General features: G+C 41.2%; 1 protein-coding gene across 4 annotated transcripts in view; it reads left to right on the forward strand.

Annotated features, from left to right (window-relative positions):
• Window positions 1-17,660, forward strand: part of GSDME (gasdermin E) — an 83,659-nt gene that overhangs the window by 15,299 nt on the left and 50,700 nt on the right. The window contains exon 1 of one of the 4 annotated variants that reach the window (XM_033930825.1): window positions 7,113-7,135. The exons of 1 other annotated variant lie outside the window; for it this stretch is intronic. The gene's annotated coding sequence lies outside the window, so the exon portion shown is untranslated. Of the gene's footprint in view, window positions 1-7,112; window positions 7,136-13,778; window positions 13,998-17,660 lie in introns of those variants that run through there. 2 more of the 4 variants (XM_033930827.1, XM_033930824.1) reach the window with 2 other exon arrangements.

Consider the following 17,660-nt stretch of genomic DNA (forward strand, 5'->3'; position numbering starts at 1 on the left):
GAGAGATTCTGGATACAAAGACAGAGGGACAAGGTGTTATGCCAGACCATGAGGAGGGCCAGGTGAGAGATAGGGAGAGATGCTAGACTTGGAGCATGGGAAGAAGAGAGGAGGGGGGATAGGGAGAGATGCTAGACTTGGAGCGTGGGAAGGAGGTGGGACAGGGCCCATACAATAAATGCTGGACATAGATAGGGTTACCAGATGTCTGGGGAAACCCAGACCTGTCCTCTTTTAGAGGACTGTCTGGGTGCCCGGGGAGACTTCCAAAATCTGACAGTTCACATATCGACTGCTGCAACTCACTCTATCATGGAATAATCCAAAAAGAAACTCACCGAATACAACTAATTCAAAATACAGTGATTAAACTCATCTATATAAAAAAAATATATATGACCATGTTATCCCCTTGTTTCGAGATTCCCATTGGTTACCAGTTTCTCATAGAACAACTTAATTCTTCTCTTAGCCTTTAAGATCAAGACTTCTCATCAGCCAGCCTTTCTCGATAGATATTTTATCCCACATACTCCACCCAGGTCCCTCAGGTCCACTAATCAGAATCTACTAACAGTCCCTTCTATTAAGGATATCTACTATACTAGAAATACGATTTTCTCTGTTGCCGTGCCTTTCCTTTGGAATGCAATGCCACCAAACCTTCGATCTGAAAATTCCTTAAATAAATTTAAGACACTCCTTAAGATATTCCTTTTCAAAGAAGTTTATCAAAACTCCAACTGAATCCCCAAACAAATATGGGAAAATAAAAACGCTTCCAGGAAGCGATACCCCATCCTTTCCTTCAGTTTTACCCTCCCCCTCTCCCCTCATTTTATTTTTTTATTTACACAATGTAACTTACAAATCTTCCCCTTCCCTCTCTTCCCTTTTGTTTCATATCCTTCGTAATCAAGTCTTTGTCCTGACCTCCTCCTCCCTACTTTCATAAAGATTTTATTCTTTTTATATTTAGATTCAACTTTTATTTAAAAAAAATTTATTTTCTATTTTTTTTATCTTCTTAATGTTGTAAACTGACCTGATACATGTGAAGGTTGGTATATTAAAACACTAATAAACTTGAAACTTAAAACTTCAAGGTTTTGGAAGTCCCCGACTTCAGGGAAGAAGAGATGAAGTTTGTGTGGGGGGTATGTCCTCTTTTTTTTTTTTACAGACAAAGTCTGGTAACCCTACCCCAGACTCTCTGCCCACTTTTCTCGCTCTCTTACACATCCCAACTGCCCCCACCCAACTACTTTGCCCACTTTTCTCTTTCTTACTCATTCCACCTGACCTCATTCACTCTGCCCATCTCTTTCTCTCTCAATTCACATAACCTATTTTCTCTTTTCTCTCAGAGCTTGTTGCTTTTGATGTCTCATGCGATTGGGAGTTAAAAGATCATCAGGCTCTTTTTGCACCTCAGCACATCAGTTATTAAAAATGTCTAAAGCCCTGTCTGGTGCTATAACAAACTATATTAAAATGTTTTGATATCATCTCAGTAAGGCCAATATAGAATCCTGCTACTGGAAAACACAATTCACAAACTTGTGCAAAAAGAGAGTGGGAACTGTACCATAACAGATTAACTCCCAGGACTCAAAGTTCAGCAACCTTAAGTGTGAAAAAAATGCACTGTAAATATTATAGCAGGTCCTAAAACACTAATACAAGCATCTAGTGAGAAAACAGAACACTAGGACTGCTGTAAGATTTCTACACAGAAACATTCCAATTAATATATTCAGAATGAAATACTGTCTATTTTCTACCTTTTTTGCCTGAGTATGTTATTTTTCCATTCTCTTTGTTCTAGTGCAGCAGTTTCCCCCTGGGTGCTATTTTGCGGCCTGCAGTCTTGTACCCAATCTCGCACTCGGGGCAGAAAAAGAGGCACCGGCATACGAGCCAGCAGCAGGAAGTTGCATTGTAGCTGATGCCGGCGCCTCTCTTCCTGCCCAGTGTGCGAGACTGTGTACAAGACCATGGCTACAAAATACAGGTATTGGTGAACAGTGGAGGAAGGAAGGGAGAAGGGGTACTGCTAGACAAGGGGGGCAGTGAAGGGAGAAGGGGTACTGCTAGACAAGGGGAGCAGTGAAGGGAGAAGGGGTATTGCTGGAGAAGGAAAGCAGGGAAGGGAGAAGGAGAGCAGGGAAGAGAGAAGGGGTACTGCTGGACAGGAGGGGAAGGGAGAAGGGGTACTGCTGGACAAGGGGAAGATAAAAGGAAGGGAGAAATGGTGCTGCTGGACTTGGCAGAAAGGGAGGGAAAGGAAAGGTGCTGCACACTGGAGGGAAGGGTTGGGGGTGGGAAGGAGGGATGCCACTGAGGAAAGAGGCAAGGACAGAGAGAGAAAGCATGCAGGAAGCAGAAAGTGTTGGACTCATGGAGATGGCATGATGTATGGGGAGGACAGAAAGGAGGAAAGGAGAAATGTTACACCGGGGAAGGGGGAAAGGGCAGAGAGTGGAAAGTTGGACTCATGGAGGGAGAGAGATGTTTGGTTGAGGGAAGGGGGACCAGAAGAGAAGCATGCAGGAAGAAGAGAGAAAAATGTTGGACTGGTGGAAAGGAGGAAGAAATGTTGGATGGACTGGGAAGGGAGATGGACTGCAGAGGGCAGGAAGGAGAAAGGGAGAAAGATGTCAGACCATGGAAATAGGGAGGGAAGGAGAGAGAGATAGGAAGGGAAGATAAGACATGGACACATATATTTTCAGAAGAAAACAGAAAAATGGAAAAATTGAATGTTAAGTTAATGCCAAAGATGGATGCAATCAACTGAAGACAGGTTAATGCAATTTAAATAGGAGATAAGTAAAGTGCTTAAAGTCCAAACTATAAAACTTACTCCATCGTATATGTATATATATATATATATATATATATAGGTATAATACTGTATTTCTCAGCAGATTGATTGAATTTCTAAACCCTCAGAGATATGAAACTCTAATATAGAGCCGAAGCCTCCGAGGAATTCACCTTCCAGTCATAGCGTCATAAATTTGTAATCAATCTCTGAGACATACCAGTATATCCCTATTTTTCTTTTTCTTTACTTATACTTTTTTCTTCTTAATTCTTCTTACTCAATTGAAGTTGTAAGGTTTTAAAAAATCAGATGAAGATCATTAATCAAATTCAAATTCTCAACTTAACTTAAGTCTATTGCGGGGTCTCAATGTGGCCCCATTTCGATGTCTGCTTCAGGAGACCCAAAATAGAGACTAGAGAGCTGCACGGGTAGGGTACGACAGGAATCTCGCGAGACCCACAGGGATCCTGCGGGTTCCCCCTTTGGGTCACGGGGATCCTGTAGGGATGCCCCAAGGGTCGCGGGAATCCCATGGGGACGCCCTCTAGGGTCGCGGGGATCCCGTGGGGACGCCTCCTAGGGTCGCGGGGATCCTGTGGGGTTCCATGCAACTTGAGCCGCGAGGCTTGTCTTCTTTTTCCTACCTGCTCTGTCGCAGCACATAGCCGACTGGAAGTCTTCCATGATGTCAGCGCTGACGTCGGAGGGAGGGCTAAAGCAAAGCCCTCCCTCCCTCCGACATCAGCGCTGACATCGGGGAAGACTTCCGGTCGGCTATTGATGTAGGCAGCTGTCCAGGCCTACCTCGGTAATGAGACCTCGAACGCTATATACTGGTTTCAATAAGTATATATTTATTTAGCCAATCAATAACAGCTTACAGGAATAAATCATTTAGTATATAGCGTAACAGAAGGTGACCTCTAGGCCTAGAGGTCCTCTGATGTCTGTTCTGACCTCTCCCTTCTATAGGCCTGGTTTTTATACATTTCTTAGTGGCCAACACCACGTTGGTCTATATCACATGATACATCCTTATTGGCTATTTACTTATGCATTACTGCCTAACTACATTCATTTATTGGCTATTCTCATCTACATCATGTTATATGTCCACTCTGTTTTCCGTAAAACCTACCTTTTCCCCGAAATGCCTGTTTCCCCACCATATTAGTATTTCCGAGCACAAGCCCCCCTCCCAACTTTAAACATCTCTGATACTTTCTATTAGATGATATTTCTTATGAATTCTTTCTTCTGAGAATTCTGTCTTCTGACCATGGCCTGTTTATCTCTTTATGGTATCTGGCTGGGTGGGCCTTGGTGTAAAACCACAGCTAGCCCACAGCCTCAGGACCTGTTGCTTTTTCTCTAGTTTTATTTCTACAGTAGCTAATTGAACTCATAAAACAGCGTATTTCTCCATCTTTGTATGCTCTTCAGTTAATGGTGAAATATCTTTCCATAGTTAATCTACTGTTTCTATCATCTGCAGAGATAGATAAGGTAGATTTCAGTTGCAGGGGGTGAGGGCAGTTTTTCTGTAAAGAGAAAAGTGATCTTTGTCTTTCTCCCATCCCCCTTCACCTGGCTAATGTCAGGACTTACCGGGATGTATCCCATTTCACCTGGCTTGCTAATGTCAGGACTTACAGGGATGTATCCAGAGCATCCATGCTTTATTCTCTCTCATCCCCTCTTCAAAGCCCCTCCAGGTGGCTTTGACCCCTGTTCATTCGGTGAGGAGTTAGTTTGTATCAGAAACTGTACATTATGGGCCCGGGGCTATGTGCTAGGAATCACCCATGGTAAAGAAAAGAGACAAGTACCCACCCTTGCTATGCTATCGAGAACAGAGCAGTATAACATGTCGTAGTGTACTTATTGCATATAATATTAGGCTAAGCAGTCAATGATTCAGATATTGTGCGAAGCAGAAATTACATGTAAGCAGTTGAGTGCTGCATTAAAACTTATACCTGCCGGGCTGTGATAGAAACATCAGCATAAATTAATGATGTAGTGGGGATAGGTGGTGACTCGTGGGAGGGGAAATCAGCTCCTGGTGTTTCATAGGGAGGTACATTAAAAATCAGCCAAGTCAAGATTATCAAAAATGTTGTGTATGGGTCTGTGTAGGGGTCTCTATTTCAACATTTGGGATAGTTCGGGCAACCAGGCATCTGCAGGGGTTCATAATTTAACCTGATACATTTTAATATATATTCTCTCTTTATGGCTTCATCCTGTTATGAGCATACTACATCCACAAGGGATGGCGGGATAAATTAACAAGTTAGATTATTTCCATGCTCCTCCAAAACAGCTGGGATCGGTGCAGACTCGGCTGGGTCCAGACGCCAGGGGTGAAAGTCCAGGTAACCACATCAAATCTTACGTCATCATCCTTCAGCTGGGCTCATCACTTCTTCTTCACTGCAGTTCTCCTCAGCTTAGCAGCAAGAAAGGGAATGGAAAGAATCTAACTGGAGGGGAAAATAACTAGGGAGCTATTGTGGGAGTCAAAACAGGATGAAAATGCATAAAGTCACAATCAAGAAAAACACATGAACTTGCAATAGGGCTGTTAGAAATAATTATGAACACATGAAAATATATATATGTACTAATACTGCATGAGTCCATAAAAGAGTTAAAGTGCAAATTAATAAGTCCATAATTAAAGCTGTAGAAGTTCAAGGTCATAAAGGTCATCCTGTTTTCGGTAGCAACAGTCAGGAAGTCTTCGCTGGTAAGTCTAGGCGCTTATCCGGTCCCTTCTCTGGTAGCAAGATCCTTCCGTTGGGGCTCATCCGTCATCGGGGTTTCATACGGCCGAAAATCTTTCTTCCAGCGATGATATTTCAAATAGCATTAGTCCATAATTATGCAAATAAGTCATTAATAGACATTAAAAGAATGTAAACACGGATTCTCATGTAGCATACAGCTTCCTCTGATAGGCAATTGTCTTTATGAAGTGATCCATAATTAATAAGGCAAAAATATCTGTACTGTATATATCATTTAACTTGTTTCCAACAATACCTGAGCAATATTACTAACAGGATAGGTACAGCGTTAACAGATGACATACAAAAGAGAACAAAAACTTATCTGCTTTAATTCAGATAGGCTAAGGTCTAATATATGTATTGGCTGAATTATATTTGTCAGCCTAAGGGAGTTATAGTTACAATGGCATATGATGTTCAAAGGACAGGAGTAATATGCTAAACATAAATATGAATTAGCAAAGAGTCAAACCCAAGCAAAAGGATGGCTAAGCTATAACCTTAAACATATTAACACATAGGTTATATTGAAACATACTAAAATAAAGAGGATAAACCCTAAAAATTACAATAAAATAGGATTTATGGGAGAAATGTCCTTCCCATGGGATTCTATCAAATCATGGGTTCAATTTTGTTTCTTTCACTAATATTCTGAATGTCAATCAGCAAAAAGACCTAAATTACAATATTTTGAATTCCAATCAATAGGACTGGATATTTCCTTCACCAACTTATTAGAAAAGTTCTTAAACAACAGTTAGAACCAATTTTTTTTTTAATAAAGCCAAACGCTAATTGCATTGTGTTAAACCAAAAAGTATTTCTGCGTGTATCAGAGAATATGTAAGAAAAAGAAGAAGTAACATTTCTTTTACAAGTTCCAAGAAAAGGCAGAGAGAGAAAGACTGCTAGAAGTTTGTTTTTTTCCCGAAACTATTATGATAAGTAAAGGAACAATAGTTTCCCTTTTATATTGCTACTTATATTGAGTACTCATAAATGGAAATCTAGCAAAGTCATAGTTATTTAGCTCATAATATATTACATTAAGGGAAAAAAACCAAACAGAACAATACACATTGCTTAAAGCTAGACAAATAATTTTCCTAACAAGAAGTGAACAACCTTTAATGGGTTAACATGTTGAAACACTCAAAAACTTGGCTTAGGACTTAAGAAATAAAAAGCAGAAGTTATTCTCACTTCGGTATGTTAGCACAACATTAATTAATATTACCATTTGGGATAGAAGCGGATCATAAGAACCCTATGCAATATGTTCCAGTTATTGTAGAGACATGAATAATGAAAAAACAAAAAGAAAATAGCAACTGATAATTTCAAGTTAAAGAAATAGAGCACTACATTTCCCAGTGTCCTTAAACATAGACACATCAACCAGGAAGTAGCTCGGTATGTTTGTGTAATGGAAAAAAGAAGAAGAAGCATAACTCATTTCTTAAACTTTGATCACAGACAAAGAATAAGGTTTGAAATCGTTGTGGTGAGTAGTAAAAAATTAAATCTTTTTTCATTATATTGGTAATTATAGTGAGCGCTCATAAATGGAAATCCACTCGTATTTCCATAAACACTGAAGTTGACACAGGGCACAATACAACAGATAATGACTCATAGTAACATAAAAGACTGTAACGCTGAAAAATAGACAGACATTAATTGCTAGCAAATATCAAGGTAGTGCCCCTCTTGTCCTTTTTTTTTCCTATTTAGAGTATTAGCAAGTGCACTGTAGTTTTTCCTAACTCTAGAAAACAAATGATCGTTAGTAATGGGAAAAAGTGAGGTGATGGGAAACGCCCATAATAAAAATCCCAGACCTAGAAAGACAAAGCGTTTATTTTTACATTGCCAGTTATACTTAATGCCTGTCAGTTATTTGGTTAGACATAATCACTTGTCACGAATCCTTCCTATCTACGTACACTATCTCTATACTTTCGATATTTGTCTCTCATCCCTTCTTTCCAATACTGTTTGTATTTATATATAAAAACAATAGTGATCCAAATCATTTCTGTAATTTCGTTCTTCTCTTTCTCAAAAACAATCCTTTATAATCCAGCAAACTTATATGAAATAAATAATTGTTTAATGAAAGCTTATGGTAACATTGAAACGCAGTTAAAATATATACTTCCTCTTTCAGTCTCATTCACTCTCATCCCCCTCACCCCCCCAATTTTTTTTTTTTTCTCTGGTTCGTGACCACAAAAGAACAGGAAACAAAAACTCACGAGAGCAATGCTTTCGCTGTCTCACAAAGCGCCATATGTTACACAGGTCAGTACACAAGCGTAAAGCAAACAGCATAAACGGAAGAAAAAAAGGAAGCCATTAGACAGCATGACAAGCTGAAAATATTACAGTAAAACACAGACTCAGAGCTATGCCAAGGCTAGAAGACCCCTCTTGTTGGTAGCAAAGAAATAAACCCATAAAAACAGAACTAATAAGCCAAAACCCATACAAAATAGAGGCCATACATGATAATACTACATCATAAGGGACTAGGTAACACAAAGCACAATGCAGAGAAGAGGTGTATACTTTCGGCTCAACAATGGTAGGAAATATGGGGGCAAAAGGAGGAACAGGATTGTCTAAGCAACAGCTTAACGGAAGATCAAGAGGGAACAGGCAATTGAAAGAGAAGCTAGGGCTAGGGGCACAAGACAAATAACTCTGGCTAGCACTGGCAGCCAGAGAAGTATAAGACAAGGGGATTCCTAAGGTCAGCAAGAGCAGGGGGAGAAATCAGACATAGCGGGCTCCGAGACAAAAACACTACTTAAGCACAGTTTCCTGGAAAGTGGGGGAAGGTGGGGAACGGGGTGCATTGCTGTTGAATAGTTTCACAGATATCATCTAATGCCTGAGAGATAGTGGCCCACGGGACAGGGGAGTAACGACCAGTATGTGTTGTAAGAGTGCGATCTGCCTGCCATTGCACTTGGTGTGCAAAGGGAGGTAGAGAGACAGGGTAAGGGTTAGGAGTATACGCTGGGGAGAGAAAAGGGGCAGTTGCCAGTGGCAGAGAGTGATACAAACGGGAGGACTGAGACGCTAGCAGCAAAAGCGGAGAAGCAGGAGAAGAAGGGGGTGGGAGTCTGCAGGAGCAGGCAACATGGGAGAAATAAACAATATATCCAACTACAAAGTGTACAAACTAATGAGACTAAAAATAAAACTAATAAGAATACTTACAAAATGATGCAATGTGATCACAGAAGAGCAGGTACCTTCGTAGCAATAACTCAGGTGTGGCCAGAGACCACAGAAACAGCATAACCACCAGTCAAAGCTGGTTCAACAGTCACACCATAACAGTGATAGTTTGATATAGCAGAGGAAATGTCAGGCGTGGCCCAAGACCACAAGAAATAAAGAAAAGAATTTAACCAGCAATCGAATCAGTGTCTGTACCCAAAAAGAAAAATTAAGGAGAGTAAAAAGAAGGCATATAACGGAAGTGTTAGTGGGTGACAACACATATATACATCAACTACGCCCTGAACTAGAGGCTGACTACACAACCCGCCAACCATTCTGACTCCTATCCTATTCTGACTCCTATCCTAACCTATGGACTGACTACCACCCGCCAGTCATAAACAGATATACATATATCCTAATTCCTAAACCATTCCTAAGCTATGGACTGACTAAGCTATCGGCGTACTACTCGACCCGTCCGCAAGCAAATATATACCAAAACCTAAGCTATTGACTACCTAAGCTATCGGCGGACTACTCGACCCGTCCGCAAGCAAATATATACTAAAACCTAAGCTATCGGCGGACTACTCGACCCGTCCGCAAGCAAATATATCATCTTATGAACTATGGACTGCCTACCACCGGTCAGTCCGACTAACTACCCAACGCGCTAGTCTATACAGGACCCGTAGGACAGCTAAGGATGGTAGCCCGGTCCTGGGCGAATTGACGTGAACTCCTGCTCCAGGGTCCGGGATCGTCCAAAGTTGACGCCACAAGGCCTGTGTAACGACAAACAAACAGGATTAGTAAAAAAGAGAAAGCAGTGTTTAAGGCAGACCACATTCCATTGCTGGCTTTAAACTAGAAAAAGAAAGAAAAAACCGCATAAAAGGGGAAGTAAAATAACACAGCAAATCTGCAAGAAAAATAAGGAAGTTTAGGTAGAGACACTGCATAAGTACAAGCAGGCAACCCAGAAACACACTTTTGGCCAAAAGTAATGGAGAGGCAATCTGACAAGCAGAGTATAGGCCTTCAATCCAGTGAGGTCTCTAAAAGGGGCATGTCCCCTCTTTCAACGTCGGGGTTCACCACTGACGTAGGCAGCTGTCCAGGCCTACCTCGGTAATGAGACCTCGAACGCTATATACTGGTTTCAATAAGTATATATTTATTTAGCCAATCAATAACAGCTTACAGGAATAAATCATTTAGTATATAGCGTAACAGAAGGTGACCTCTAGGCCTAGAGGTCCTCTGATGTCTGTTCTGACCTCTCCCTTCTATAGGCCTGGTTTTTATACATTTCTTAGTGGCCAACACCACGTTGGTCTATATCACATGATACATCCTTATTGGCTATTTACTTATGCATTACTGCCTAACTACATTCATTTATTGGCTATTCTCATCTACGTCATGTTATATGTCCACTCTGTTTTCCGTAAAACCTACCTTTTCCCCGAAATGCCTGTTTCCCCACCATATTAGTATTTCCGAGCACAAGCCCCCCTCCCAACTTTAAACATCTCTGATACTTTCTATTAGATGATATTTCTTATGAATTCTTTCTTCTGAGAATTCTGTCTTCTGACCATGGCCTGTTTATCTCTTTATGGTATCTGGCTGGGTGGGCCTTGGTGTAAAACCACAGCTAGCCCACAGCCTCAGGACCTGTTGCTTTTTCTCTAGTTTTACTTCTACAGTAGCTAATTGAACTCATAAAACAGCGTATTTCTCCATCTTTGTATGCTCTTCAGTTAATGGTGAAATATCTTTCCATAGTTAATCTACTGTTTCTATCATCTGCAGAGATAGATAAGGTAGATTTCAGTTGCAGGGGGTGAGGGCAGTTTTTCTATAAAGAGAAAAGTGATCTTTGTCTTTCTCCAATCCCCCTTCACCTGGCTAATGTCAGGACTTACCGGGATGTATCCCATTTCACCTGGCTTGCTAATGTCAGGACTTACAGGGATGTATCCAGAGCATCCATGCTTTATTCTCTCTCACTATGTATGCTGGGGCAGTGCAGGCAGGAAATAGAAGAAGAGCCTCGCGGCTCGAACTCCATTTTACTGGTAATTTGCTTGCAGATGAGGGCTGGGAGGCGGAACACAAAAGGGGGGTAGGGAGTGCGTTTTTTGGCACAAGGCATGAACTTGGGAAAGATGATGGAGGAAGGGAGGGAATGAGATGCTGAGGTGGCGGAGGGAGTGCATTTTTGGACACAAGGCATGAACCTGGGAAAGAGGATGGAAGAAGGGAGGAAAAGAGATTTTGAGATGGGGGAAGGAGTGCGTTTTTGGACACAGATGGCATGGATTTTGGAGAGAGGAAGGGAGGGAAAGAGATGGTTGTGTACACGGGAATGGATGAAAGGAAAATTTTTGGTTATAGGGAGGGAGTGAGGTACAGATAAGAGGGAGAAATATTGTGGTGGAAAGGGAAGAGTGGGACAGATTGAAATGGATGCAAGAGGGAGGAATATTGGAAATAGTGGTGAAGGGAATGGAGGGAGAAATGTGGCATGGTGCTGGAGAGGGGTAATAGAAGGATAAATGTTGGGCATGGGGCTAATGGGCAGGCATGAAAGATGAGAAAGGGATAAATGCTGGACCATGGAAAGAGGAACCAATGGACAGCAACAGAAGAATTTACAGAAGATGGGAAAACGGAAAAAAGAAACTGAGACCAACTTTATGGAAAAATAAGTCTCTAGACAACAAAGGTAAAAACCGGAATTTATTGACTAAAATATGTTAGCTTTGGGAAATGTATATAGCAGATGTCTTTGTATTGTGTTCATAAGAAAAGGAAATTAATTTCTGGTTCCTACAAGCTATAAGATAAGTTTGCTGTTCTTTTCCAACTAGCTTAGCCTTAGTGGCACGTTATAAGTTTATATATTTGAAATTATGTTCACCTTTACATATGCGATGATTGGGCGGTGAGGCAAAAGTACTGGGGTTTTCCCCAGTTTTTGCCTCCCTGATTCTGAGCGTAAAACTTAGTAACAAGTTATGAATTACTAATAAAGCACATTTATAAACAGTACAAGAGTGATTTTTCTGTATTTTAAATACCCTCCTTTATTACTCGACTTGTGAACAACTCAAGTGCATTGCCCCTATTTTTGTGTATTTGACGAGGTTCTATGTTCCAGACAGACTTCCTGGGACATAAGGCCACTCAGTGGTATAAATTAATATCTGAATTTTTGAATAAGAAACCAAAGACTGGTCTTCATGACATTTGGAGCATTGAGATAAAGCAGCAGATTTCTGTCTCAATGGCCACGAATTTGGACTTGGAGGATGAGATGTACGGCATCTGCATCTTTGAGACAAACATGTTTTTTCTTGTTACATAGATCTTTTTGGATCCCAGTTCATTTACAGAAATTGCTGTTCTAAATCTAATAGATGCTGGTACTGTCATCTCAATGGTCCCTTGATACTTAAATTTTGGCGATCCATTTGGGGGTCAAGTGAATAAATTATTGGAAAATCTAGTGGCATTGACATATGATACGGTGCTATTTGACATGTTACTAAGGGCCAAAAGCCAAATATCTTCCTATAATAATAAACTTGTCTTTATTATGACAGGGGTTGCCATACAACTTATTTTGAGGAATTGGAAAAACTGGGATCGGTTAAATTATACTTTCTGGTGGGAATCTCTATGCCACACTTTTATGTTTAAATTTGTTTTATTATTTCCGATAAACAACAAACATAAAATACAAGTCATAACATAGTGCATTACACTGATAAATGATCCCCCCTCCCATTCCCCCCCCCCCCCCAGGGAACAGCCACTGTTAAACTCGCCTGAATAGGTTCACTCCAATAATCTAGCTTTCGCTACGGGAGACAAAGTTAAACAAAAAGGTCTCCAGCATCGAAGATATTGAACCCCTTTCTTAGAATGTATGTCTAGAACATCTTGTCTTTCATAACCAGCCCAATAAATCATCTGAGTCCGCCATTGCGAAACAGAAGGCGTGTGCGGGGACAACCAGCATTGTAAAATAGTCTTTATGCCCACCAGAATAGCTCTTTGTACAAATGCATTCACCCCTGGTGTAACCGGGTCCAAGGAGAATTTCAATGTAAAGAGAAAAGTCGACGTCCGTGTCCAGGAGCAATTCCATAGAGACTGTATTGTACGTCCTATACGCCGCCAGTAGGCTTGAATACCGGGGCATAGCTATGCCACACTTTTAAAATGGAATGTATGATGGCCATACAACAGGGACATTATAGGAAATTTATGGATGTTTGAGAGCTATTGACAAATTTTGTAAGGAGTGATTGTTGATTTTGCCCTTTGATCATACACGTCCAGGGTGGGGAGGGGGGGGAGATACTTTTAATTTGAGTGCAATTGTTGGATATTTAGAAAGGGGGGATGATATATGTATTTTGTCATAAAATATTATTTGATAGAATTTAAGTGCTGTTAAAGTGTAAAATGTCTGTATAATATGTTGCACTTATTTTTAGCTTTAAAATGAATAAAGATATTTAGACAACATCTGATAATTATTGCTGGACACACCTATTTAGTTTTCTTTTTCCCCAATTGTTGTTTTTTCAAAATTTGCAACAAATAAATACAAGCATTTTAACATTTACCCTTTGTGTTGATGTGAACTGAAGAGGAAACCCACTGAAACATCTGACCGCGCTTTTAACGTTAAAGTATAAAGTGATTGTATCTTATGTTGCACTTATTGAAAGTTTAAAAAATGAATAAAGAATTTTTTTTTTAAAAAAAAAACCCATCTCAGTTTAAATTTTAATGTAATTGCATCACGTTTCCACTAGGGGGCTGCACACCCGCATCTACAGTACTTCCACTTCTCCAAAACCCATGCCTCTTTTCTGTGACATTGTGGCTGACACTTGACACCGAAGCCAGGCCCGGCGAGACGATTTCTAGCGTGAGAGTAAACAAGAGCTCCGCCTATTGCTCTCTCTGCTCGGGAATCCCCTGCCGGTGCCACTCCCGCCTTAGCTTATCCGACAGATTGAGCTCTGCTACTAGCACTGCAGCCCGCGGGTGGCTTCCTGCACGGAGGGACTGTCTCGCTGGCTGCAGCCGATCGCGGCGCGCAGGTAAGTTCCCCCCCCCCCCCCCGCTTTCTTACACTGTCTCCCCTCTCGGGCGTCATGTTGCTTTTCTGGTGTCTTGTCTCCTGCCTCTCGTCGCAAACTGCAGAGCCAGCGAAACGCTGCCACAGCCCCCTCGCACCGGGCGATCACGTGGTTGGATAGTGGTGCACTAGGGATTCTTTCTCCGGAGGAATGAGAGAGGGTGTAATTGGGCTCCCCCCACCTACATCTCAGTCCAGAAGCCAGGGCGGGATGATGACAGCTTGCCCATGTGCTGCCAAGTTACTATAAACAGGACCAGATGTGCCCGGGCCTGGGACTTTTTTCAGTTTTCTTGGCTGTAAGGGAAAATGCTTGCCTCATCAGGGTAAAAAGGAAAGAATGACAAAGTACAGTAGTGAAAAATAGCGTAGATAATGCGGGGAATGTTCAGAATAGGTTTGGGAACGGACAATGAAAACTGCACAAAAAATCAAGAATGTAAAAACAGACTTGGTTATTACATTCTTGGATTTTTTTTGTGGAGTGTTCATTGTCTGTTCCCACTGCATTTTGTGTGATTTTGAACCCGTGGGTTCTTCTCCTGTTGGACTTTTGTTGTTTGTTCAGAATAGGTTTGGATCATAAAGGGTACATTTTAGGAAGCTGGTAATATAGGGGTCCCGTTACTTTACTAAGCTGAGGTAAAAAGTGGCCTTAGCTTGACCTTAAGAACATAATAGCCTTACAGGGTCCATCAAGCCAGGAGCCCATTCTCACGGTGGCTAATCCAGGTCCCTAGTACCGGGCCAAAACCCAAGGAGTAGCAATATTCCATGCTACCAATCCAGGGTTTTCCTTGCTACCGATCCCCATGTCTTTCTCAATAACAGACTATGGACTTTTCCTCCAGGAACTTGTCCAAACCTTTCTTAAAACCAGCTACGCTATCCACTCTTACCACATCCTGTGGCAATTAGTTCTAGAGCTTAACTATTTTCTGAGTGAAAAAAAAATTCCTCCTATTGGTTTTAAAAGTATTTCCTTGTAACTTCATCGACTGTCCCCTAGTCTTTGTAATTTTTGACGGAGTGAAAAATTGATCCACTTGTACCCGTTCTATTCCACTCAGGATTTTGTAGACTTCAATCATATCTCCCCCTCAGCCGTCTCTTTTCCAAGCTAAAAAGCCCTAACCGTTTTAGTCTTTCCTCATATTAGAGGAGTTCCATCCCCTTTACTATCTTAGTCGCTCTTCTTTGAACCTTTTCTAGCGCCACTATATCTTTCTTGAGCTAAGGAGACCAGAACTGAACGCAATACTCCAGGTGAGGTCGCACCATGGAGCGATACAGGAGCATTATAACATTCTTAGGGCTCCTTTTACGAAGGTGCGTTAGGGGCTTATTGTGCGGAATAGCGCGCGCTAAATTGCCACGCGCACTAGCCGCTACCGCCTCCTTTTGAGCAGGCGGTAGATTTTCGGCTAGCGTGCGCTATAGTGTGCGCTAATCCGGTGCGTGTGCTAAAACGCTTTGCACACCTTCGTAAAAGGAGCCATTAGTCTTGTTAACCTTCCCATTTTTAATCATTCCTAGTATCTTGTTTGCTTTTTTGGCCCAAGGTGGACCCTAGCATCCAGTAACTATGATTCGGGTTATTCTTCCCAGGGTGCATCACTTTGCATTTGTCCACCTTATGGGAGCTTTTCTCACACACTAAGGCCATTTAACAGATATCTCAAGAAATACAGTTTTTTTGTTTTTTTTAAAGGGTCTTTTTCATGTGTTTCTTGAGATAAATGTTTGGACTCTTCATCGCTTTGAATACTTATACAATAAATTTTTTCTGGCTACCCTGTGGGTTTTTTCTTCTCTTCTTGCTGGAAGTCCACTGTTCACCCCTACTTTTTTCATTAGTCTCTTAGAATGGGGTTCTCTTTTTCCTTTTTGTTTTCCATGTGCTAATGTTGTCAATAGCATATCCATTAAAAAAAATTAGCATGTAAGTACTTATAATAATAATAACTTTATTCTTATATACCGCCAGTAATCTTGCGACTTCTAGGCGGTTTACAATAAAAGAAACTGTAAATACAATCAAGAGAAGTTTTACATACAGCGAATTAGAGAGTATAGCAGTGTATATCTCGTACAACGACTTAAAGAGTATAGCAGTGTACATCTGATAACATTAGTAATGTTAACGTCAGTTTGTGTGTTGCAAGGCCAGGAAGTGCCATGTTGTTTACACAGAAGTAGAAATATTCCGTAAGTTCATAGAGTGTTCATATTTAGTGATTAAGGGGTTGGGGTTAACAGTTTGCAAGTTCAGGTATGTGGTGATGTTACGAGGGGGGTTGATGTTCCGGTTCGTTGCCTAGGTATTTCAAGAATAGGTAAGTTTTTAGGTGTTTCCTGAATTCTTCATAGTTGTTTGTTTGTGCAATTAGTTTTTCTAGGTCTTTACCCCATATGGCTGCTTGATATGATAGCAGTTGTTGATGGTGTCTCTTATATTTGCACCCTCTAGCCGGTGGGGAGACAAATTTCATGTGTGTTTTTCTTTCATGTCTGTTGGTTGGGAATGAGAAGAGGTCTGTAATGTATTTTGGGGCTAGACCATTTAATACCTTGAAGCAGAGACATCCTAGCTTGAACTTCGTGCGCGCCTCCATCGGCAGCCAGTGTAGGAGTCGGTAGGAAGGGGTTATGTGATCGGACTTCTTCAGCCCGAAGATCATCCTGACTGCTGCATTTTGTATCAGTAGTAGTCTTTGCATTTGCTTCTGGGGGATTGTCAGATGGGTGATGTTGCAATAGTCCAGGTGGTTTAGTATTAGGGATTGTACTAGAATTCTAAAAGCTGAAGTGTGGAAGTACGCTTTAATGGACTTAAGTTTCCAGAGAGTGAAAAACCCTCTTTTGATTAAGGAGTCTATGTGGTCTTTCATGGTTAGTCCTTGGTCTAGTATTACTTCTAGAATCTTCATCGTTGGTTGAATGGGGTAGTTTAGATTGTTAATGTGTAATGATATTGTCGTATTCTGTGCGTGTGGCGAGGCTATGAAGAATTTAGTTTTTTCTGAATTGAGCTTCAGTTTAAAATCTGTGGTCCATTGATCCATCGTGTTTAGCGCTTCAGTTGCTGTTGGTGTGATTTCAGAGGGGGATGCTGTAAACGGGATTATGATTGTGAAGTCGTCTGCATAGCTGAATACTTTTATGCCTCGCTGGGTTAGCTTCGTACCTAGTGAAGATATATAGACGTTGAAGAGTAGTGGGGATAGTGGGGACCCCTGTGGAACGCCTGATGGGTTTCTCCATGTTTTAGAGAGATTGTAATTGAAGCGAACTTGATAGGTGCAGGTCGTAAGGAAACCTCGGAACCAGTCCAGCACTTCGCCTCCGATGCCGATTGAATCTAAGCATTGTAGTAGTTTTTTGTGAACTACCAAGTCGAAGGCTGAGCTCATGTCGAATTGCATCACTAAGGCTTTGTGGCCCTTACTAAATAAGTTACGTAGGTATTCTAAGATTGCTGCTATCACCGTCTCAGTGCTGAACAGAGGTCTGAAGCCTGACTGGGTTTCATGTAGCAGTGAGAACCGATCTAGGTAGTCCATCAGTTGGGTTTGTACCAAGCCTTCCATTATTTTTACAAAAAATGGGATAGATGCTACTGGTC

The sequence above is a fragment of the Geotrypetes seraphini genome, chromosome 2 (genome assembly GCF_902459505.1).
Source record: "Geotrypetes seraphini chromosome 2, aGeoSer1.1, whole genome shotgun sequence".
NCBI classification, from domain to species: Eukaryota; Metazoa; Chordata; class Amphibia; order Gymnophiona; family Dermophiidae; genus Geotrypetes; species Geotrypetes seraphini.